The 24,153-nt window shown below is 45.4% G+C and overlaps 2 long non-coding RNA genes across 2 annotated transcripts; both read left to right on the forward strand.

Moving 5' to 3' along the window:
* Window positions 1–2,171: 2,171 nt before the first annotated feature.
* LOC146194359 (uncharacterized) lies at window positions 2,172–7,556 on the forward strand. Its single transcript, XR_014705872.1, has 3 exons — window positions 2,172–2,393; window positions 4,551–4,679; window positions 4,787–7,556. It is a non-coding gene; the product is annotated as an uncharacterized LOC146194359 (long non-coding RNA).
* A 1,877-nt stretch (window positions 7,557–9,433) lies between these two features.
* On the forward strand, window positions 9,434–13,545 carry LOC146194360 (uncharacterized). Its single transcript, XR_014705873.1, has 3 exons — window positions 9,434–9,521; window positions 11,457–11,585; window positions 11,693–13,545. It is a non-coding gene; the product is annotated as an uncharacterized LOC146194360 (long non-coding RNA).
* Window positions 13,546–24,153: the final 10,608 nt, after the last annotated feature.

Here is a 24,153-nt window from a genome sequence, read left to right on the forward strand (position 1 = left end):
AAGAAATATCTTGCCCTGGACTGGTCCAGCGAAGTCCACGTGCAGCCTAGACCATGGTCTCGTAGTCTGCTCCCAGGGATGGACTGCAGCGCGTGGTGTAGCGTTCCTGGATTCTTGGTAGTTCTCACACGCACGTACGGTGCTCTCCACATCGCTGTCGAGTTTCGGCCACCACACGTAACCTCGCGCGAGTCCCTTCATGCGAACGATTCCTGGGTGTGATGAGTGAAGTAGCTGAAGCACTTCCATGCGGAGTTGCGGTGGAATCACGACCCGGGAGCCCCACAGAATGCAATCACGATAAGCGGAGAGTTCGTCGCGGCGCACGAAGTAAGGTTCGAACTGGTCCTCTACTTTTGTTGGCCATCCAGTACGAATCCACTTGAGTACTCGCAACAACACACGATCCTTTTTGTCAGCTGAGCAATCTTGGATGCATCCGCGAAGGCTTCTGGTGGGTTTTCGAGCAGCAGAACGTCTGCCATAGTGGGACTTTCAGCATTTGTCGAGGGCAGCGGAAGACGGCTGAGTGAATCAGCGTTGCCCATTTGACGCCCTGGTCGATAGATCAGCTCATAGTCGTACTGCTCAAGGAGCAAATTCCATCGAAGCATCCTCGGTGAAAGCACGCTAGGTATTGTACGACTGTGATGCAGCAGACCCAGCAGATGCTTGTGGTCCGTGTAGACCTTGAAATGCCTTCCATAAAGGTATTGATGGAACTTCTTGACGCCGGAAACGACAGCCAGAGCTTCTCGGTCTGTCTGAGAATAGTTCCTTTCGGTCGAGCTGAGAGTACGGGAACCGAAGGCAATAGGAGTTTCGTGTCCGGTAGTGTCCTCGTGACTAAGGACAAATCCTATGCCGTAGGCAGATGCGTCGCAGGCAAGCGTGAGCGGCTTGTGCACGTCGTAATGGACTAAGACATCGGATGTCTGTATGAGCTCTTTGGCGCGCTTGAAAGCATCGGCTTCTTCTTGGCGCCATCTCCACGACTGATCCTTTGCAAGCAGGCGGTATGGAGGCTCGAGGGTGTGAGCTGCACCGCAGAATCTGTTATAGAAGTTTAGCAGTCCGAGAAAAGACTGATTTTGCTGCTTGTTCTTTGGACTGGGAGCTTCTTTAAGTGCTTCGACCTTTTCTTCGGTCGGATGAATACCGGCGGCGTCAATGCGGTATCCAAGGAAGGTGACTTCCGGCGTGCCGAAGGTGCATTTCTCTCAGCTCAGACGGATGTTGTCGTCTCTTATGCGTTTCAGCACAGCTCGCAGGCGATTGTTATGCTCGTAGGCATCTTGACCTCCCTCTATAATATCGTCCAAGTACACCCCACTGAGCACAGAATATCTTGTAGCTGTCTTGATATGTCTATATTGGTCACATATATCTTGAGCTATCAAAGACATCTACAAGACGTCGCTTGGTGCTAGTCTAGAAGACATCATCGGCAAGATGTCTGGAATCTGTCTAGGGAAGAATTTTTATGTCTTCAGCTACGCAAGACAGTTATTAGCCGGCTAACGCCAGATGTCTTCTAGAGTTCTGCTTCAGAAGTCTACCATACTTCCTAACAAGACGTTTCAGGGTCACATATGCGCCTATAGTGCAATATGTACACAATTTAACTGGACGACACTGTTCTGCATACTCGAAGTATAAATTGTCGAAGGTTTGTTCTAGCAATTTTTCAGCTTGCAAAATACTGTATCCAAAGTGCCTGCGCTTTTGAATTAAGCATGCAATTTGGGCTGTTTCCAGCATGCAGGACCAATATGGCACCAAGAAATGCTGTTTAGGCGATGGGTATCTGAACATAATGTACAAAAGCCGCTGACACCTTCATTTCTGCAGCCGATAGCCACACGCGTACTGTGTTCGACCTCACTCGGCGCAGTCCAGTCCGCCGGAAGACTCCAAACTCCGAGTGTTCACAACGACAAAGTAAGCTAGAGATGTATCCGTGTGTGATAAAAGCCAGTAGTTCGCACAGAGGAAAGATTTGCTGCGCCGATGTTAATACGGAACGCCAGCTATGCACGATCCGCCATTCCCAAACTTCGCGCGCCGTGGCCTTTCGCACCCCTCCTCTTTACAGCGAGATAGAAAATAGTGCGCCAAAATAATTACGCAAGACGCAGGTTGTATTTACCGTTTTGAAACAAATACGTCATAAGCAACAGTTACATTTTACTTGTATAGCTTGTTTTATGAAATATATTTCAGATTTCTATTGTTTTTAAAGTTATTGTATCAATGCGCTGCTCGGAGCTGGCCATTTCAAATTTTCGTCGTGTCTAGTCGTGTCTGCACGTTAGGCCGTTGGTTTGTGACTGCGTTGAAAATGTATCCCGCACAGCGGCTGCTACTTCTGGCTGCAAGGCAAGCTTCGTTGGGTGAGTAAGAAATTGTTTCTTCTAAATGAGTCACTTAATGGAGCAGTAAAGTGACTGAGTGTTTTCTTTTTACGATAAAAATGCTGCAAGGACCGTTGTTTGCATCCGCCGGCGCAGGCTGTATGGGCGAGCAAGATAGCGCGCGCGGACCGTTTAGTCAGTACGAAAGGCGGTGTTTTATGACGCATCTATAGTTTTGTGCATGCAGGAAGGTTTTTCGCTTGTAATTCCACTCGCCGCGTTTCGTGAACTGCCATTGGCGGCGGAACCTCGCGATGTAATTCTTCAAAATGAGCTTGGCGATCCGACGTCTTTCGTTGATTGCCGCTGGTTCTAACACTTTCCCAGGAAACACAACTGAGCACGAAAGTCTGCATGCTTAGTGTGGCCTTCACTGTGCAGCAAGATACAGAAAATACGCACCGTCGAGTGGAAGCCGTGCATTGTTTCTCAGCCTGCAGAGCTTACGCGCTAAGTTATGCCGCGGTTGCGAAAAAGAAAGAGAACGATCTCAATAAGCCGCCTTAGAGAGGAGGGTAAGGTGCATTCTGGCCACAGCGACTCTCCCAACTGCTAGCAAAATACTCTCGGCCTGTTCACAGGCACAAGTTGAAACACATAGCGAGATAGGAACGGCGTACGAACATTCTGCAGTGATTTAATTTTAATAGTTCATAAAATGTTTACAGTCAGCCATTACATTGCCGTGATTAAGTGGTTTTACATTTTCATATAGTCAGAAAGCACAATTTAGTTCTTTTTAAGTTCCTGAACTGCATGCTGTGTGATGTGCTGGTGCTCTATTTGCTTTGGTCCTCAGTTTTTTTTTTTTTTTATTCACGGAAATGTTTTAAGAAATTAAGCTTCAGTTGAATTGGTACAGAAAGAAATCGAAAGCAAATCTTTCAGACGGACCTCATATAACGAAAAGCCTATTATAATACACAAAAACATATCAATTTCATTTGTTTTCTTGCTTCAGGGCCAATAGACTCTTCCTATCCAGAACTGGGAAAAGAAAAGAGAGTACTGAATCATAACTTACTTTTAAGGCGTATAGAATGTAGCCATGTTATAAATGGGTTCAGTGTATGCCTTCTGGCTGTCCTCAACAACAAAGCTGTGACTCCACGCAAACCTTTTGATAGCATATGGACTCCTCCCGAAGTGAAGGTGTTTGGCATCAAAGGTGAAATACCTTCATTTAATTTCAGTTCAGTTCAGTCATGTCCGACTCTTCGTGACCCTATGGACCATGTCACGCCACGCTTTCCGGTCTCTCACTATCTTCCTAGCATCACATAACTTCCTCTGCAGTGCCTCGAGGATGCCATCTAACCATCGCGTTCGCTGCCTACCCCTTCTCCGGCGACCCTCAACCTTTTCCAGCATCAAATCTTTCTCCAGCGACTCCTCTCTTCTCATCAAATGACCAAAGTAGCTGAGCTTTAACTTTAGAATTAATTAATTTAGAATTTAATGCTCTTTTTCACATTGTGCTGTTGTGTCTGTGTTTGGTGCTCTTGTTATTTTGTGCCTGCGGGAATTTTCATGTAAACAAAACACTTACCCAACAGCTCAAGCAAGTGAGCTATGCATTCTTCTTTTTTTTTTTTTTTTTTGCTCTGGGTGCATGCTCACTGTTTAAAATATTGCTTTCATTTGTTCTAGGAAAACCTGGTGATGCATACATACGTAGGTACCTACATATATACATGCATAGATACATACATAGGTAATGCATCCATACATAGCTACATGATACATAGATTTATTTCTTCTCTACATATGTCGAATGAAACACTTAGTAAACTCAGAGGCAGGAACCTTACCACGCATAGAAAGTGACTCTCAATAAAAAAAGAAATGTATAAATCAGGAAAATGGTGGTTCTCTTCAGGTGTGTCTGTTGGTGAAGACAAGAAAATGTTTTAGCCTTCGAGGTCATCAAGGAGTTATTAATATACATATATTATACTCAGCACTATTTTGTGCTGCTAGTGCGTGTCTTGGTTAAACATATTTCTATTGTGTACTCAGTACTCTCAACCTTATGTGACATATTTTGAGGTTAAATTCTTATCCTATGTTTTGTAGTCAGTGATTTGCTTTATTAAACTTCACAAGAAATCTTTAAAGCATTGCAACACCTTGCAGGTTGCCACCACCTCCACGGCTGCCTAGCAACTATCCTTTTCCTGTCTGTGCTGCAAACACAACTTAGCAATGAGGGCCACAGGACTGACATCTCACTGGGCAGTCGCGGGCTACTGACTGAATACACAGGTATGGTTTGACTGTGCCAAAAACTTAGAGTTGCCAACAGTGGGACTTTTTCCTTCTGTTTGGGAGCTCATATATCTAAATCGTGCTTTTGATTTTAATCCTGGCAGGTGTGACATGGAAAGCCTTCAACACCAATGAAACTTAGTTTTGCCGACGTCACAAAAGAGTGGTTGGTGTTTGCCTTGTGACAAAGACCAAGTCCACATCTAAAGGCGCTGCACAGCCACCATGAACAGTGCCACAATAGCAAGCAGCTGGGATCAAGGCACCTTCTGTGCTCATTTACAACTCAAGTTTGAAGCTTTGTAATTTTGCAAAGGTAGGCCTCCAACAATTGACAGAGAGGAGCCTCCCAATCAATTGAGCCACAAAGGAATTCCCCCTTTCATGGCAGTAGGTGACAAAAAGAGGCAGTGCAGCTGGTGTTCAGTACCGATAAAGAAAAAGCTGCCCAGCCTAGTTAGCTGTGGACAAGGGCTGAAGTGGTACCAGTGTTGAGAACGATCTGATTGGCAGAAAAGCCTCCTTTGAGGGATATTCGCCCCTTCATTCTTAATTTGTAACTGACTGCAGTGGATCTGATAGCCCCGGAAGTTTTCTTTTTTTTTTTTTTTTCAATTTTCTCTGCCCTCTAGGGTTGTACAGAATAACAGATGCACAACCCATGCCAGCTCCCTCATTTTACGATGCTTTCATGCCAGAATGTTGGCAGTGGTATTCAGACCTTGTTTTTTTTTTTCAATGCCTTTTCTCCATGCATAATAACAGGCTATTTAGCGTAACACAGTCGCACACAAGACAGAGGACACCATCAGCACTTACAACTGTTCAGCGGAAAGCAGCCGATATACATAGCCTACTCAGGTGATGCGCACGGGTACAAGGCAACATGGAAACAGCACCATTTTGTCAAACTATGCGTGAGAAATTTTTCTTCAGTCTCATAAGAAAAACCAATTTGCTGCTGACACAGCTGTAACCTGCTTTTTTATATGAAGGGCTTCTAGTGTTTCATGAGCCGTTACCCACAGTTTTCACAATTGGTGCAAACCCTACGGTGCAAGAGAAGTCGCTCACCTTCATTGTTAATGTCTTTTGCATGTTCCCTAAGTTGGCCATTGACGCAGAATCCTGCTTGTGCAAAATAAGATTTTTCTACATGACAGTAGAACTTTATAGACGGTGGTGCACTTTACGAAATGCTGGCCATGTCTCTTCTGACAGCCGACCTGTTTGCTTTCGTAGCTTATGTGATGGCTTAGCTGAGCAAGCTTTCAGGGAGCAGAGGATACCATCTATACATTAAACAGGTTTGAGCTGTGTCAGTGACACTTCAGCTTTTCTTTGAGGCTGAACAGATATTTCTCATACCTGCTTTGATAAGATTGGTGCTGTTTTCCTGTTGCCTTGTACATGTGCACATCAGCAGTGAAAGCTATGCATCGACTGCTTTCCCCTAAATAAACAGTTGTAGTAAGTACACGTGGTGTCTTTTTTCTTGTGTGTGTCTGTGTTATGCTAAATACCTTTTTTATTTCTGAAAACCAACTATCTCAGCAGTTAACTTCCTTCTTTTTATACCAGCAGAATGTGAAGAGCAGCACCGTGTGCAACACTGAATTTTATTCTCTTTTTTTTTTTTTTTTTTTTTTTGCTGTGCCTTCTGTACTCCTCGCAAGCTGTTTGCTGCACTACAAAAGGTAAGGGCAGTTGGTGCCATCATGGCTGGTTCATGCTGCCCTTATCTTTTGTAGTGCTGCAAACAGCTTTTGATATGGAATATAGTGGTTGGTATGTACAATGACAGGGATGCGAAACTTTTGCTCCTTCCTTTTTCTTTCCTTATGGTGCCTTCTAGTGTTTCTTGTAGAGTGATGTATGACCCTTACCTTCTACCTTTTCCTTAGTACTTTTTAGTTATGATAGTAGAATGTAACTATGACAGGCATGCAGCCATTGCATTTTTTTTTTCAGTGCATTCTAGTCATGCTAACAGGAACAGCAGCAGTGAAGCAGTCTTGGCTTCTTTTTTTTTGCAGTGTAGATTTTTTAATGGAATTGATGTCGTGCCTATTGCTCAAGTGTTTGTGCAGTTTCTACAAGATGTATGTATGACCAGCATTCAGTTGGTGACATGCATGCACATATAGTATGAAATGCAACACGTGATGGTGGTCCTTTGTGAAAGCGCCTTTTTCTGTATACTGAAGCTTTTTCATTCGAATTTGTTGCTTTGTTTTATTTTGTACAAACATTATGCAGATAGTTCGTTCGACCACTCAACCAGTTTTGTACACTTTTGCATACCTATCCCTGTTTATTTCTAGTCATTTCCTGTTCTTGTTTGGAGTATGGATGTTGTCATTCTTTTGTAAAAAGATCATTTTAAGCTTGGAGAGAACTGCATTATTATTTTGTCATTTTCGTACCACTTGTAGTGTCTAGTTTCTGTGCTTGTAACTTCGTAGCGCACTGTTGAAAAAAAAATCAAATATATGATTTACACATTTTGTTTCCTAGCACCTTTTGTAGTTATTGCCGAATCTCCCAAAGAGCACCCAACCATGGCTGTCCACCGTACAGTGTGGCATGTTTTGTAACAAAGAATGTGTACAGTTCTCACTTACTGTTTGCAGTTTTAATGTCTGTGAGAATGAATGGCAATGTGCATCATTCTTTACATGTCATGTGTTCATGAGTTGGCTCTTTCTGGTGTTTTCTTCCTTGGTACAATATTAGGCTTCAGAGAACCACATTTTTTCATTTGCATACTGTTGCTTGTGGCTTTCCTTGCTTTTAACATGCATGAGATTAAGTTGCCTATTTGCAATGTATAATGTTGAGGAAATTAAAGAGTTCTGTAGTTTACTCATCTCATTTTCTAGCATTGGGTGCAGTTACTACCAAACTTTCTAAAGAGCACCTGATGGCCATTAACAGTGAAATGTGGCACGCTTTGTAATAAAAACATACAGTTCTCATTACTAGACAACAGTTGTAGTGCGTGAGTATTAATGATTTACAATTGTACATCAGTTTAGCTTGCATCATAACTGAATGTGTGAAAGAGCACTGTGGGTGTGTGACGGCAATGCAGCTTTAGTTGTAGCATCTGGTGAGACTATTTTTTGTCTGGCAGTGGTGTTGAAAACCTCTACAAATACATAAGCATTTCAGACAGTTTTGCGAGAAATAGCAGGGAATAAATAATTTAGAGCATTGCAGGAGATTCTAGAGCTCATTTTAGACATTCAGAATCTATTTTAATGATCTCTAGATGATGACTTGCAAGACGTCTTGCAGCTTAAAAAAGTGGGTGCATTAGTTGAGCTAGAAGGCAGCTACAAGAAGTACCAAGACATATAAAAACATCTTTCATATCTTGTCAAAGCATCTTTTAAATGTCTATCAGCTGTCTTGGGTGCCACTTCAGATGTCTATAAGGTGACTTGTTTATCTTGGGCAAGATGCCTTATAGCTATCTGCTAGACTGACTTACGTTTAGTAAGTTATTTGTCTTCCAGATTTCTAGGAGATATCTTGCAAGACGTCTTGTAGCCTAAAAAAGTGGGTGCATTAGCTGAGCTACAAGATCACTACAAGAAATATCAAGACATCTGGCAATGTCTTGCATATCTTGTCGAGACATATTATATACGTTTAGTAGCCATCTCAGAGGTCTACTGAGACATCTATCGGGCATCTTGCTTGTCTTGGCAAGACAGTTTATAGCCGTCTCATAGATGGGTTGGTGTTTACTGGGACCCCACTGAGCACAGAATATCTTGTAGCTGTCTTGATATGTCTATATTGGTCACATATATCTTGAGCTATCAAATACATCTACAAGACGTCGCTTGGTGCTAGTCTAGAAGACATCATCGGCAAGATGTCTGGAATCTGTCTTGTGAAGAATTTTTATGTCTTCAGCTACGCAAGACAGTTATTAGCCGGCTTACGCCAGATGTCTTCTAGAGTTCTGCTTCAGAAGTCTACCATACTTCCTCACAAGACGTTTCAGGGTCACATATGCGCCTATAGTGAAATATGTACACAATTTAACTGGACGACACTGTTCTGCATACTCTAAGTATAAATTGTCGAAGGTTTGTTCTAGCAATTTTTCAGCTTGCAAAATGCTGTATCCAAAGTGCCTGCGCTTTTTAAATAAGCATGCAATCTGGGCTGTTTCCAGCATGCAGGACCAATATGGCACCAAGAAATGCTGTTTAGGCGATGGGTGTCTGAACAAATGTACAAAAGCCGCTGACACCTTCATTTTTGCATCGTTTAATTGGTGCAGCCCATAGCCACACGCGTACTGTGTTCGACCTCGCTGGGCGCAGTCCAGTTCGCCGGAAGACTCCAAACTCCGAGTGTTCACTACGACAAAGTAAGCTAGCGATGTATCCGTGTGTGGTAAAAGCCAGTAGTTCGCACAGAGGAACGATTTTAATACCCGCCGATGTTAATACGGAACGCCAGCTATGCACGATCCGCCATTCGCAAACTTCGCGCGCCGTGGCCTTTTTGCACCCCTCCTCTTTACAGCGAGATAGAAAATAGGGCGCCAAAATAATTACGCAAGACGCAGGTTGTATTTACCGTTTTGAAACAAATACGTCATAAGCAACAGTTACATTTTACTTGTATAGCTTGTTTTATAAAATATATTTCAGATTTCTATTGTTTTTAAAGTTATTGTATCAATGCGCTGCTCGGCCACTGGCCATTTCGTCGTGTCTAGTCGCGTCTGCACGTTAGGCCGTTGGTTTGTGACCGTGTTGAAAATGTATCCCGCACAGCGGCTGCTACTTCTGGCTGCAAGGCAAGCTTCGCTGGGTGAGTAAGAAATTGGTTCTTCTAAATGAGTCACTTAATGGAGCAGTAAAGTGACTGAGTGTTTTCTTTTTCCGATAAAAATGCTGCAAGGGCCGTTTGCATCCGCCGGCGCAGGCTGTATGGGCGAGCAAGATAGCGCGCGCGGACCGTTTAGTCAGTACGAAAAGCGGTGCTTTATGGCGCATCTATAGTTTTGTGCACGCAGGAAGGTATTGCGCTTGTAATTCCACTCGCCACGTTTCGTGAACTGCCATTGGCGGCGGAACCTCGCGATGTAATTCTTCAAAATGAGCTTGGCGATCCGACGTCTTTCGTTGATTGCCGCTGGTTCTAACACTTTCCCAGAAAACACAACTGAGCACGAAGGTCTGCATGCTTAGTGTGGCCTTTACTCTGCAGCAAGATACAGAAAATACGCACCGTCGAGTGGAAGCCGTGCATTGTTTATGGCAGCCTGCAGAGCTCGATACGCGCTAAGTTATGCCGCGGTTGCAAAAAAGAAAAAGAACGATCTCAATAAGCCGCCTTAGAGGGGAGGGTAAGGTGCATTCTGGCCACAGCGACTCTCCCAACTGCTAGCAAAATACTCTCTGCCTGTTCACAGGCACAAGTTGAAACACATGGCGAGATAGGAACGGCGTACAAACATTCTGCAGTGATTTAATTTTAATAGTTCATAATGTTTACAGTCAGCCATTACATTGCCACAACAATACTATAGTCCGTATATATTCAGTGATTAAGTGATTTTACATTTTCATATAGTCAGAAAGCACAATTTAGTTCTTTTTAAGTTCCTGAACTGCATGCTGTGCGATGTGCTGGTGCTCTATTTGCTTTGGTCCTCAGGTTTGTTTGTTTTTATTGGCGGAAATGTTTTAAGAAATTAAGCTTCAGTTCAATTGGTAGAGAAAGAAGTCGAAAGCAAATCTTTCGGAGGGACCTCGTATAACGAAAAGCCTATTATTAATACACAAAAACATATCAATTTCATTTGTTTTCTTGCTTCAGGGCCAATAGACTCTTCCTATCCAGAACTGGGAAAAGAAAAGAGAGTACTGAATCCTAACTTACTTTTAAGGTGTATAGAATGTAGCCATGTTATAATATGGGTTCAGTGTATGCCTTCCGGCTGTCCTCAACAACAAACCTGTGACTCCACGCAAACCTTTTGATAGCATATGGACGCCTCCCGAAGTGAAGGTGTTTGGTATCAGAGGTGAAATGCCTTCATTTAATTTAATGCTCTTTTTCACATTCTGCTGTTGTGTCTGTGTTTGGTGCTCTTGTTATTTTGTGTCTGCGCGAATTTTCATGTAAACAAAACGCTTACCCAACAGCTCAAGCAAGTGAGCTATGCATTCTTTTTTTTTTTTTTGCTCTGGGTGCATGCTCACTGTTTAAAATATTGCTTTCATTTGTTCTAGGAAAAACTGGTGATGCATACATACGTAGGTACCTACATATATACATGCATAGATACATACATAGGTAATGCATCCATACATAGATACATGATACATAGATTTATTTCTTCTCTACATATGTCGAATGAAACACTTGTCAAACTCAGAGGCAGAAACCTTACCCAGCATAGAAAGTGACTCCCAATAAAGAAAAAAAGGAATGTATAAATCAGGAAAATGGTGGTTCTCTTCAGGTGTGTCTGTTGGTAAAGACAAGGAAATGTTTTAGCCTTCGAGGTCATCAAGGAGTTATTAACATACATATATTATACTCAGCACTATTTTGTGCTGCTAGTGCGTGTCTTGGTTAAACATATTTCTATTGTGTACTCAGTACTCTCAACCTTATGTGACATATTTTGAGGGTAAATTCTTATCCTATAGTGGAATTTGTGCCAGTGTTTTGTAGTCAGTGATTTGCTTTATTAAACTTCACAAGAAATCTTTAAAGCATTGGAACACCTTGCAGGTTGCCACCACCTCCACGGCTACCTAGCAACTATCCTTTTCCTGTCTGTGCTGCAAACACAACTTAGCGATGAGGGCCACAGGACTCACATCTCACTGGGCAGTCGCGGGCTACTGACTGAATACACAGGTATGGTTTGACTGTGCCAAAAACTTAGAGTTGCCAACAGTGGGACTTCTTCCTTCTGTTTGGGAGCTCATATATCTAAATCATGCTTTTGATCTTAATCCTGGCAGGTGTGACATGGAAAGCCTTCAACACCAATGAAACTTAGTTTTGCCGACGTCACAAAATAGTGGTTGGTGTTTGCCTTGTGACAAAGACCAAGTCCACATCTAAAGGCGCTGCACAGCCACCATGAACAGTGCCACAATAGCAAGCAGCTGGGATTGAGAACGATCTGATTGGCAGAAAAGCCTCCTTTGAGGGATATTCGCCCCTTCATTCTTAATTTGTAACTGACAGCAGTGAATCTGATATGCCTGGAAGTTTTTTGTTTTTTTTTTTCAATTTTCTCTGCCCTCTAGGGGTTGTACAGAATAACAGATGCACAACCCATGCCAGAGCTCCCTCATTTTACAATGCTTTCATGCCAGAATGTTGGAAGTGGTATTCAGACCTTGTTTGGTTTTTTTTCAATGCCTTTTCTCCATGCATAATAACAGGCTATTTAGCATAACACAGTCGCACACAAGACAGAGGACACCATCAGCACTTACAACTGTTCAGCGGAAAGCAGCCGATATACATAGCCTACTCAGGTGATGCACACGGGTACAAGGCAACATGGAAACAGCACCAATTTTGTCAAACTATGCGTGAGAAATTTTTGTTCAGTCTCATAAGAAAAACCAATTTGCTGCTGACACAGCTGTAACCTGCTTTTTTATATGAAGGGCTTCTAGTGTTTCATGAGCCGTTACCCACAGTTTTCACAATTGGTGCGAACCCTATGGTGCAAGACAAGTTGCTCACCTTCATTGTTAATGTCTTTTACATGTTCCCTAAGTTGGCCATTGACGCAGAATCCTGCCTGTTGGTTGGTTCGTTCACAGGAATCGAAAGGCGCAGTATCTGTCACACTTGCTCTGTGGACACCTGAACCGCGCCGTAAGGGAAGGGAGGAAGGTGGGAGTGAAAGTGGAAAGAAAGGGGAGCCGTAGTGGAGGGCTACGGAGTAATTTCGACCACCTGGGGATCTTTAACGTGCGCTGACATCGCACAGCACACGGACGCCACTTCGTTTCGCCTCCATCGAAACGCAGCCGCCGAGGTCGGGTTCGAACCCGGGAACTCCGGCACAGTAGTCGGGCGTCTTACCACTGCGCCACCCCGGCGGGGTGCCTGCCTGTGCAAAATAAGATTTTTCTACATGACAGTAGAATTTTATAGACGGTGATGCACTTTTCGAAATGCTGGCCATGTCTCTTCTGACAGCCGACCTGCTTGCTTTCGTAGCTTATGTGATGGCTTAGCTGAGCAAGCTTTCAGGGAGCAGAGGATACCATCTATACATTAAACAGGTTTGAGCTGTGTCAGTGACACTTCAGCTTTTCTTTGAGGCTGAACAGATATTTCTCATACCTGCTTTGATAAGATTGGTGCTGTTTTCCTGTTGCCTTCTACATGTGCACATCAGCAGTGAAAGCTATGCATCGACTGCTTTCCCCTAAATAAACAGTTGTAGTAAGTACACGTGGTGTCTTCTTTCTTGTGTGTGTCTGTGTTATGCTAAATACCTTTTTTATTTCTGAAAACCAACTATCTCAGCAGTTAACTTCCTTCTTTTTATACCAGCAGAATGTGAAGAGCAGCACCGTGTGCAACACTGAATTTTATTTTCTCTTTTTTTTTTTGCTGTGCCTTCTGTACTCCTCGCAAGCTGTTTGCTGCACTACAAAAGGTAAGGGCAGTTTGTGCCATCATGGCTGGTTCATGCTGCCCTTATCTTTTGTAGTCCTGCAAACAGCTTTTGAGATGAAATATAGTGGTTGGTATGTACAATGACAGGGATGCAAACCTTTTCCTTTTTTTTCCTTATGGTGCCTTCTAGTGTTTCTTGTAGAGTGATGTATGACCCTTACCTGTTACCTTTAATAATAATAATAATAAATTGGTTCACAGGAAGGGAAAGGCGCAGTAACTGTCACACTTGCTCTGTGGACACCCGAACCGCGCCGTAAGGGAAGGGAGGAAGGTGGGAATGAAAGTGGAAAGAGAGAAAGAGGAGCCGTAGTGGAGGGCTACGGAGTAATTTCGACCACCTGGGGATCTTTAACGTGCGCTGACATCGCACAGCACACGACGCCTCTTCGTTTCGCCTCCATCGAAACGCAGCCGCCGAGGTCGGGTTCGAACCCGGGAACTCCGGCACAGTAGTCGGGCGTCTTACCACTGCACCACCCCGGCGGGGCACCTGTTACCTTTTCCTTAGTGCTTTTTAGTTATGATAGTAGAATGTAACTATAACAGGCATGCAGCCATTGCATTTTTTTTTTCAGTGCATTCTAGTCATGCTTACAGGAACAGCAGCAGTGAAGCAGTCTTGGCTTCTTTTTTTGCAGTGTAGATTTTTAATGGATTTGATGTCGTGCCTAATGCTATATGTGTTTATGCAGTTTCTACAAGATGTATGTATGACCAGCATTCAGTTGGTGACATGCATGCACATATAGTATTATGAAATGCAACACTGGTGATGATGGTCCTTTGTGAAAGCACCTTTTTCTGTATACTGAAGCTTTTTCATTCGAATTTGTTGCTTTGTTTTATTTTGTACAAACATTATGCAGATAGGTCGTTTAACCACTCAACCAGTTTTGTACACTTTTGCATACCTATCCCTGTTTATTTCTAGTCATTTCCTGTTCTTGTTTGGAGTATGGATGTTTTAATTGTTTTTGTAAAGAGATCATTTTAAGCTTGGAGAGAACTGCATTATTATTTTCTCATTTTCATACCACTTGTAGTGTCTAGTTTCCGTGCTTTTAACTATGTAGTGCATTGTTGAAAAAAATCAAATATATGATTTACACATTGTTTCCTAGCACCTTTTGCAGTTATTGCCGAATCACCCAAAGAGCACCCAACCATGGCTGTGCACCGTGCAGTGTGGCATGTTTTGTAACAAAGAATGTGTACAGATCTCACTTACTGTTCGCAGTTTTAATGTATGTGAGAATGAATGACAATGTGCATCATTCTTTACATGTCATGTGTTCATGAGTTGGCTCTTTCTGGTGTTTTCTTCCTTGGTACAATATTAGGCTTCAGAGAACCACATTTTTTCATTTGCATACTGTTGCTTGTGGCTTTCCTTGCTTTTAACATGCGTGAGATTGTTTAAGCTGCCTATTTGCAATGCATACTGTTGAGGAAATTAAAGAGTTCTGTAGTTTACTCATGTCATTTTTTAGCATTGGGTGCAGTTACTACCAACTTTCCAAAGAGCACCTGATGGCCATTAACAGTGAAATGTGGCACGCTTTGTAATAAAAAAACATACAGTTCTCATTACTAGACAACAATTGTAGTGCGTGAGAATTGATGATTTACAATTGTACATCAGTTTAGCTTGCATCATAACTGAATGTGTGAAAGAGCACTGTGAGTGTGTGACGGCAATGCAGCTTTAGTTGTAGTAGCATCTGGTGAGACTATATGTCTGGCAGTGGTGTTGAAAACCTCTGCAAATACATCAGCATTTCAGACACTTTTGCGAGAAATAGCAGGGAATAAATAATTTAGAGCATTGAAGGAGATTCTAGAGCTCATTTTAGACATTCAGAATCTATTTTAATGACTTCTAGATGATGACTTGCAAGACGTCTTGCAGCTTAAAAAAGTGGGTGCATTAGCTGAGCTAGAAGGCAGCTACAAGATGTACCAAGACATATAAAAACGTCTTTCATATCTTGTCAAAGCATCTTCTAAATGTCTATCAGCTGTCTTGGGTGCCACTTCAGATGTCTATAAGGTGACTTGTTTATCTTGGGCAAGATGCCTTATAGCTATCTGCTAGACTGACTTACGTTTAGTATGTTATTTGTCTTCCAGATTTCTAGGAGATATCTTGCAAGACGTCTTGTAGCCTAAAAAAGTGGCGGCATTAGCTGAGCTACAAGATCACTACAAGAAATATCAAGACATCTGGCAATGTCTTGCATATCTTGTCGAGACATATTATATACGGTTAGTAGCCATCTCAGAGGTCTACTGAGACATCTATCAGGCATCTTGCTTGTCTTGGCAAGACAGTTTATAGCCGTCTCATAGATGGGTTGGTGTTTACTGGGACGTGAACTCCAGGTAGTCCCAAGAGGAGCTCTTCCATGTAGCGCTGAAATATGGCTACGGCGGACGACACTCCGAACGGCAGGCGAGCGACTTTGAACAGTCCCCGGTGCGTATTGACTGTCAGGAGATCGGCTGTTTCATTGTCCACGGCGAGCTGCTGATAGGCTTGATTGAGGTCTAGTTGTGAAAACACAGTGCATCCAGCAAGGTTCGAAAAAAGTTGATCGGTGGTTGGAAGAGGATAAGTTTCCATCTTGATTGCTTGGTTAACGGTGCTTTTGTAATCACCACAAAGCCTGATCTTGCCGTTCTTCTTAACGACGCAGACTACCGGTGTCGCCCATCTGGAGGATCGCACGGGCTGGTAGACGCCTTCCTGTACGAGAACGTCGATGGCTTCGTCCACTCTGGGCAGTAGAGCCACCGGAACTTGACGTGCTTTCATGAAGATGGGACTGATTTCAGCCTTAAGCTCGATGCGAACGGATGCTCCCTTGCTCTTCCCTAGTCCTTCAGCGAAGACTTCTGGGTATTCAGAGACAGCGTTCAATAAGGTTAGCGGAACTTCGATTTGAGACGCGTGGTTTATCCCGTAGAGTGAAATGCCCAATGCCGAAAACCAGTCTCTCCCTAACAGGCTGGTGCCATTTCCTCGGACAACGAGAAGGTGTAGGCGAGCGTTCTTCGTTCTGTATGAGACAGTGACTTCCAATGATCCCGCAATCTCTAAGAATTCCCTTGTATAAGAGCGCAGCTGTAGAGAAGATGGCTTTAGGTCTTGCCTTGACAGCCGAAGTTTCTGCATGGTGTTCTCGCTGATGATGCTGCAGGCGGCCCCGGAATCAACTTCCATAGTCAGAGGCCTACTGTTTATCAAGACGTCCACTCAGACTGCCGGAGAAGTGACGTTGTTGGCACTACCCGTAGACCTGTGGTCTTGAATTTCGCGATGAAAATTGACCGAAGTCGTAGAATTTACGCCTTGAGCCGGATCAGCGGGTTGCAAGATTTGGTGGTTGCGTCCACGAGAGTGCTTGTTTTTGCGGGAAAACTCCTTTCGATGCTGAACAGGCTTGGAAGTTTTTTCTTTTGCTGCCTTTTTCCTGCAGGCCTTCTCGAGGTGTCCTTTGTTTCCGCAGTAGTGACAGATGGCGGAAGGGTAGGAGCAAGTACGAGCGTCATGCTCGCCGGTGCAACGCCAACATTGCTGACTCGGAGGATGGTTGGCTGGCTTGACGTCCGGGCGCTTGGGGTTCCTTTGCAAATGATGCGTTTTCGAGGGGACCCTCGAGCGGCGAACCTCTTCTGTCTTGGCGGCCGCTTCCTCTGCAGCACGTGCCAGTAGGATGGCCTTAGAGAGCTTTAGATCTGGTTCAGCCAGGAGACGTCTTTGAATAGGCTCTTCACGCAGGCCACAGACTAGGCGGTCGCAAAGAAGTCGATCCAGCCAATCCCCGAAATCACAGTGGCGGGCCAAGAGTCGAAGAGCGGCGAGATAATCCGGTACCGATTCGCCAGGGTGCTGGTCTCGCTTGTTGAAGCGGAAGCGTTCCATAGTGACGGAAGGTTTCCCGATGAAGTGGTTGTCGAGCTTGGAAACAATTTCTGAGAAGGGAACCTCTGAAGGTGCCTTGGATGCGCAGAGCGAGCGAAGCAGGGTATACGCGTCGACACCGCATACGCTGCAGAGGAAAGCCCGTTTCTTCTCATCGGACTGGATGTCGTGGGCTTGAAAGTAGAACTCGAGGCGTTCTAAGTAAACTGGCCAGGAGGAAAGCTCGGCGGGCGAGAATTCTCCGATCGTGGCCGAAGGCAGAAGCGCTGCCATGTCGACGGCTGTGCAGGGCTGGAGCGGATCCAGGAGCTTTGCCTGAGGCGGTCAGTATTGACTGAGCTTGCGCACTCGGGATCGCGGCGATCCCATCCTCGTCGCTAGTGAAGTGTTCTCACCTCGGAGTCTGAGGCAAAACTTTATTCCAGCGAAAGCGTACAAGCAGGGTAGACAGTCCAGACAGAGAGAGAGAGGGAGCAAAGAGAGTTCAGTGTCCTCGCGTAGCTTCGTACATGCTAGGACCGAAGAGCCGCGGGGACGCGGTGATGAGGTGTTGAGCGAAATACGATGCTCAGGCCAGACAAAGTACAGCACGGGAAGCGGCGCTTGGAGCGGCAGCATGTGCGATACACAGTTGGAGCGGCAGTACCACGATACACAACAGTAGGGCCTTTATTTTTCTATCAAATTGCATATTTATATGTATTAGTATTTTTAAATCTCATATCAAACAGCATATTACCCATTTCTACTGAATTCATGTGTGGCCAATCCCCCTCGTGGGTGTGTGCCCTTATCTAAGGGCACTGCAACAACAGTATGGCAGAGATTTTGTACAAGGATAAGGACCGTCGTATACGCGAGGTGTACGAGGCGTATGTTGTTAAGAAAAAGACACGTGTGTTTATTAGCAAGCCTTTGATTGTGATTGATGATTGTGAGTTGCAGTTTTGGACGCGAGGCTATGACGGAGGCGAATTGGTAGCCTTGAGCATGTGGTTTCTGTTCATTGTATATATGTCATCTTTCATGTAGTAAATTCAGTTGTGAGTCTGCGCGCGTCCTGTCATTTATCTTCAATTGTCCGTGTGTTTTAGCGTGCAGTTGCCCTATTCGTGCGATGAGCATCAACCAACTAGCCCAGCTCACCGCTCCACTATTGTATGTTCCTTTTGCATCAGGCTCTGTCTTTCCCCCTGGTTTCTTCTCGAACCCAGCTTGTCTGGCGTCAATTGTTGCATTGTTGGTTTCAAGGCCAGGGTGACAGCCTAACATAGCAAGCAATGAGTCGTGGCTAGCGATACGCAAACCGCGGTTGCTCTTTTACAGCCTTCAGGTAGTCCGAGCATTATCCTCATCATCCGGTCGGAATTGTGGAGGCAGGCACGGTTCTTTCAAGACTTCCTTCAGGTGGTATGTGTGCTAAGTGGGAAAACTTTACAGTAGCAGAAGAGAAACTTCATAGAATATAAACGATGACATATGAAGCCGCAAATTCACTTTGGGCTTCTGCGTTTCCACTTACTCCCAGAATTAAGAAACTCACAACACGGCAGGACAATATAGTGACAGTGTGCGATGTTGACCTACCCAAGCATTTTAGTAGATTTCTACAACGGAGCCCGAGTTTTGTCAAGAACCGGTGCTCTCCCCCCGCCTGAAAAGCTTGTGAAGGCTAGAAACGCCTCCCGCCAGAGGACATTCGGCTGTTGTGCACGCAGGAATGCGTCCAAGTCATCAAGAGCTCTACAGAAAAGCAGCGCGACTGTAGGAGGTTTAAACCTCTTGTGGACTTTCTAGCATCGTGCAATCTTTGCCTTCTCCAGTCGGACAAAGAAGGTGGTGATCCCGGAACCTGTGTATGCGGACAAGGCACGCACTGCGCTCTGCAAAAATTTCAATTCCGCCCCAGAGAAGAGGATGAATGCAAAAGACGGCACTTTGAGATTTTTAGAGGGCCTGAACCTTTCCCGTCTAGTTACAAGTGTCAAACGTGCCACAGGACCAGAACATCAACCCTTTTTCTCCGTTGAAACGCAGAAATCAGATCTCCATTTTCGTTCTATCGTGTCGTGGCAGTATGCCGTTTCGTTGTTTCTTCAGGAGCACCTCTCAAAACTTAATCGTGAAGACCCCTACGTAATGCCTAATTCCATGGCGGTGGTGTAGCATTTACGGGATAATATTCCAGATGTGTGCCTTGCGTGCAGCAATAACACTGTGCAATACTCCAGCCAGAACTTATGGTTGCCGTGAAGGAGTTCTTTACAAAGCATAATGAAGAGCAAACTTTTAATAATTAGTGTTGTATTTCTGTGGATGCCTTTTTGAAATCGTCGTCTACCTATGTTTCTTGACGAGGGGAGTGCTACATACAGAAGTTGGGGGCCTTATTGGCTTCAGAGTATTCCCTGTATTTATTAATATTGCCAGGGGGCGCTCGGAGCGAAAAACGTTGAAGTGGCGCTCGGATCGAAAGACGAAGTGAATCGGCTCGGCGCTTGCAGCAGATACCTAGAATTCGGACCGTGGAATTTCGCCTGTACTGGCTCAGTTAAGCTAGCCTCAGTCACCAACATCGTGAAAAATCTGGTGGAGGTGGTGGGTGAAAACGCATCCGCAACAACGACGAATTGCCGGTGGAACGAACGCCGCAACAACGACGAATTGCAGGTGAAGCGTACCGCTTACACCGACGCAGAGCACTCAAACACTCAGAAGCCTGATATTCGCGAGCAGCTTTGGTTGGACACACCATAAATACTGGATGGTCCATGTCTGAGCTTTGTTGGATACTGGTGCTGATTATTCTATTTTGAGCAGCCAGTTTGCCGCAATTCTCAAGAAGGTTTTGACTCCATGGGCTGGCACACACGTTCGCACTGCGGGTGGTCATCTGGTTACTCCTCTAGGCATGTGCGCGGCCAGGGTTCAAATTCAAGTAAGCTACCTCGTACTGAAAAGCTGCTCACGTGACCTAATTCCGGGCGTAGATTTTCTTCGTGAATATGGCGCAATTATTGACCTCCGGGATTTTTAGGTATCGTTTTCTACTGAGAAAGCAGTGGCCCTCAGCAGTACACAGCGACCACTCAATGCGCTTCGAGTTTATGCGGACAGCGTCACGCTGCCACCCCGAACCAGCACCTTCGTTAATGTCAAATGCAATGCACTTCACGATGGTGACGCAATAGCCGAAACTAACGTCTCGTTACTGTTGACGCAGGGAGTCTGCGTGGCTCGCAGTTTGATCCATTTTAACTGTGGTCAGTCCAAGGTATTTGTTACCAATTTTTCGCTCGAGTATCGACACCTTTTTCGTAACACTTCCGTAGCTTTCGACCACCCACATCTCTCGACAACCTCGATATTAGCTCAGAGCTATAGGTGAGCCAGCGAGAACAGCTGTTTTCATTGTTACTCGAATTCAGAGAGTGTTTTGCATCATCGTCAAAAGTGCATCAGACTCCCATTGCCAAGCACCAGATCGTGACGTTCGATGATGTGCGCCCAATCCACCAGCACCCCTACCGCGTCTGTTCGACCGAGCCCGAAGTTATTAAGTCACAAGTTAAACAAATGCTCGAAGATGATGGTATCCAGCCTTCAAATAGCCCATGGTCCTCCCCAGTCGTTCTAGTTAAAAAGAAAGACGGCACGTTACGTTTTTGCGTCGATTACCGCAAGCTGAACGCCGTAACCAAGAAGGATGTTTACCCCTTGCCGCGGATTGACGACTCTCTCGACCGCCTTCGGCGTGCGAAGTACTTTTCGTCCATCGATCTAAAGAGTAGCTACTGGCAGATTGAGGTAGGTGAGCGAGATCGTGAGAAGACGGCCTTTGTCACACCCGACGGCCTTGACGAATTTAAAGTTCTACCTTTCAGACTTTGATCCGCGCCGGCCATATGTCAGCGGATGATGGACACTGTCGTCGCCGGACTTAAATGACAGTGTTGCCTAGTCTACCTAGATGACGTGGTGGTCTTCGCAGAATCGTTTGCACAATATCTTAAGCGCCTGCGATCAGTACTCGAAGCCTTTCGATCCGCTAACTTGACACTTAAGCCACAGAAATGTCACTTTGGCTACCGAGAGCTTAAATTCCTCGGTCATGTCGTAAGCGCTGCCGGCGTGAAGCCCTACCCTGACAAGCTTACTGCTGTTGCGGAATTTACGATTCCACGTGGAAGAAAGCTGTTTGCACATATCTCGGCTTGTTCAGTTATTACCGGCGTTTTATCGATAACTTCGCTGATCTTGCTGAACCGCTGACTCGGCTCACCCGGGGAGACACCCCTTTTGTTTGGAATCACGAGCAAGAAGCTGCTTTTGCCGAGCTGCGTCTCCGTCTCCAATCGCTGCCTGTTCTAGCCCATTTCGATGAGCACGGTGAGACAGAAATCCACACCGACACCAGGAACATTGGCCTTGGGGCGGTTCTCGTGCAACGTTAAGAGGGTGTTGAACGAGTCGTCGCCTATGCTAGCCGTAATTTATCCCGCGCCCAGATGAACTATTCAACTACTGAGAAGGAATGCCTCGCCATTATTTGGGCTGCTGCGAAATTTCGCCCCTACCTTTATGTTCGCCACCATTCCTTGTGTTGGCTGGCCAACCTGCGTGACCGATGCGGCCGCCTGGCGCGATGGAGCCTTCGCCTACAGGAGTTCAACTTCACTATAGTCTATAAGTCCGGACATAAGCATGAAGATGCTGACGCGCTCTCTCGTGCGCCCGTCGAGCTCGCTTTACTACACACGGGTGACGCTGGCAGTTTTCGCAGAGCTCTTGATGCTTCAGATATGTCTCATCAGCAGCGTGCTGATCCAAAGTTGCGAGCCCTGATCGATTATTTAGAAGGTCAGCCAGCCACCATACCTAAGTGCTTTTCTCGGAGCCCCTCAACTTTCTGCCTGAGAAGTGGTGTGCTCTATAAGCACAACTCTAGATCCGAGTTGAGAACCTACCTCCTCGTGGTACCCGCAGCTCTGCGAGAGGAAATCCTTTCCGCGTGCCTCGATGAACCAACTTCTGGCCACTTGGGCTATTTTCGCACACTTGCTAGAATACGACAGACATTCTACTGGCCCAACCTTGCCCCTGTTGTTAAGCGCTACCGTCAAGAGCTGTCGGCAATGTCAGCGTCGGAAGGTTCCGCAATAAAAGCCTGCAGGCCTCCTCGTGCCCATAATACCACAACGCGCACCGTTTGATCAAATCGGCATGAACCTTCTCGGTCCTTTCCCTCGATCATCCGGTGGCAACCGTTGGATAATCATCGTCATAGATTATCCGACTCGCTATGCCGAGACCAAAGTGTTACCTAGTGATACAGCATCGGAAGTTGCCCATTTCTTTGTACACCAGATCATGCTGCGGCACGGTGCTCCGACCAGTATTATTACTGACAGAGGGACTGCCTTTACTTCACAAATGATGGCCGAAGTTTTTCATCTCAGCGGTACGGCGCATCGAAAGCTACTGCTTGCCATCCGCAGACCAACGGGCTGACTAAATAGCTTAATAAGACCATCGCGGACATGCTGGCGATGTATGTCGACGCCCAGCACAAGACTTGGGATGCTATCCTACCATATGTGACATTCGCGCACAATACGGCAGTCCAAGAGACGACACGCTTCACGCCGTTTCGCCTCGTTTACGGCATGGAGGTTCGGACGGTGCTGGATGCAATGCTCCCTTGCGAAACAGATAGCGAGCTTTCTTCCGACGCCGAGCACTTTGCCCAAGATGCTGAGCAAGCAAGCCAACTAGCACACGTCCACATCGCCCAGCAATAGGACAAGGATTCACGCCGGTACAACCTCTGCCACAAACAAGCTTCCTACAACACCGGGGACCAGTTGTGGGTGTGGACTCCTGTTCGACGCCGTGGCCTATCAGAAAAGCTGATTTGCCGTATACTTCGGACCATATAAAATCTTGCGGCGCCTCAGCGACGTTAACTATGAGGTGCTCCCAGATGGCCCAGAGCAGAGAGGCCGTCGGCGACCTCGTCCAGAGACAGTTCATGTCTTATGCATGAAGCTGTATTTTGCGCGGTAACTGAAAAACGGCATCTGCAAACTTTTTTTTTCGTTTGCTCTTGTCCACTTGTGTGCACTTGTGCCGTGTGCGTCACGCTTAAGGAGGGAGGAATGCCAGGGGGCGCTAGGAGCGAAAGACGTTGAAGTGGCGCTCGGAGCGAAAGACGAAGTGAATCGGCTCCGCACTTGCAGGAGATACCTAGAATTAGAGGAGAACAACAACAACCTGCAGGAGATACCTAGAATTCGGACCGTGGAATTTCGCCTGCACCGGCTCAGTTAAGCTAGCCCCAGTCGCCAACATCGTGACAATATATTCCTCTAAAAAGTCGACAGGAGAATCAGTGGTAACCCAGCTAACCGGTCTGTCGCTGTATTTCGTTATGTAGAAGATTGTCTCATTTTTGTCAAAAAGGGCGATTCTAGAGTCGCATTCCTGAGGCCCAGGAGGTTTTTAGAGATTCGGGGCTTGGCCTGAACTTAACGATTGAATTGCCCAGGGAGCACGACCTACAGTTTTTTGGATATTCGCCTACGTTTTGAAGCAGCCCATACATGTTGGTTTTTAATCCCAGATCCATGAAAACGCCCTTAAATTTTTCTTCCAAACACTCGAGGACAATTAAGAATGGCATTGTTCTGCCCAACATCGGGGCTGCTCTAAGTAAATCTTGCGTTCACACAGTAGTGGGTAGTGTTCACCGTCATGTTCTTAGATTAAAATTGGCTGGCTACCCGTGCTTTGTGATAGCAACAGCTTGCGAAAAGCTGACTAACAAGGTTAAATCTGATGCGACTG

This window comes from Amblyomma maculatum, chromosome 3, assembly GCF_055883805.1.
Source record: "Amblyomma maculatum isolate TAMU_Amacu chromosome 3, ASM5588380v1, whole genome shotgun sequence".
In the NCBI taxonomy this organism is placed as follows: domain Eukaryota; kingdom Metazoa; phylum Arthropoda; class Arachnida; order Ixodida; family Ixodidae; genus Amblyomma; species Amblyomma maculatum.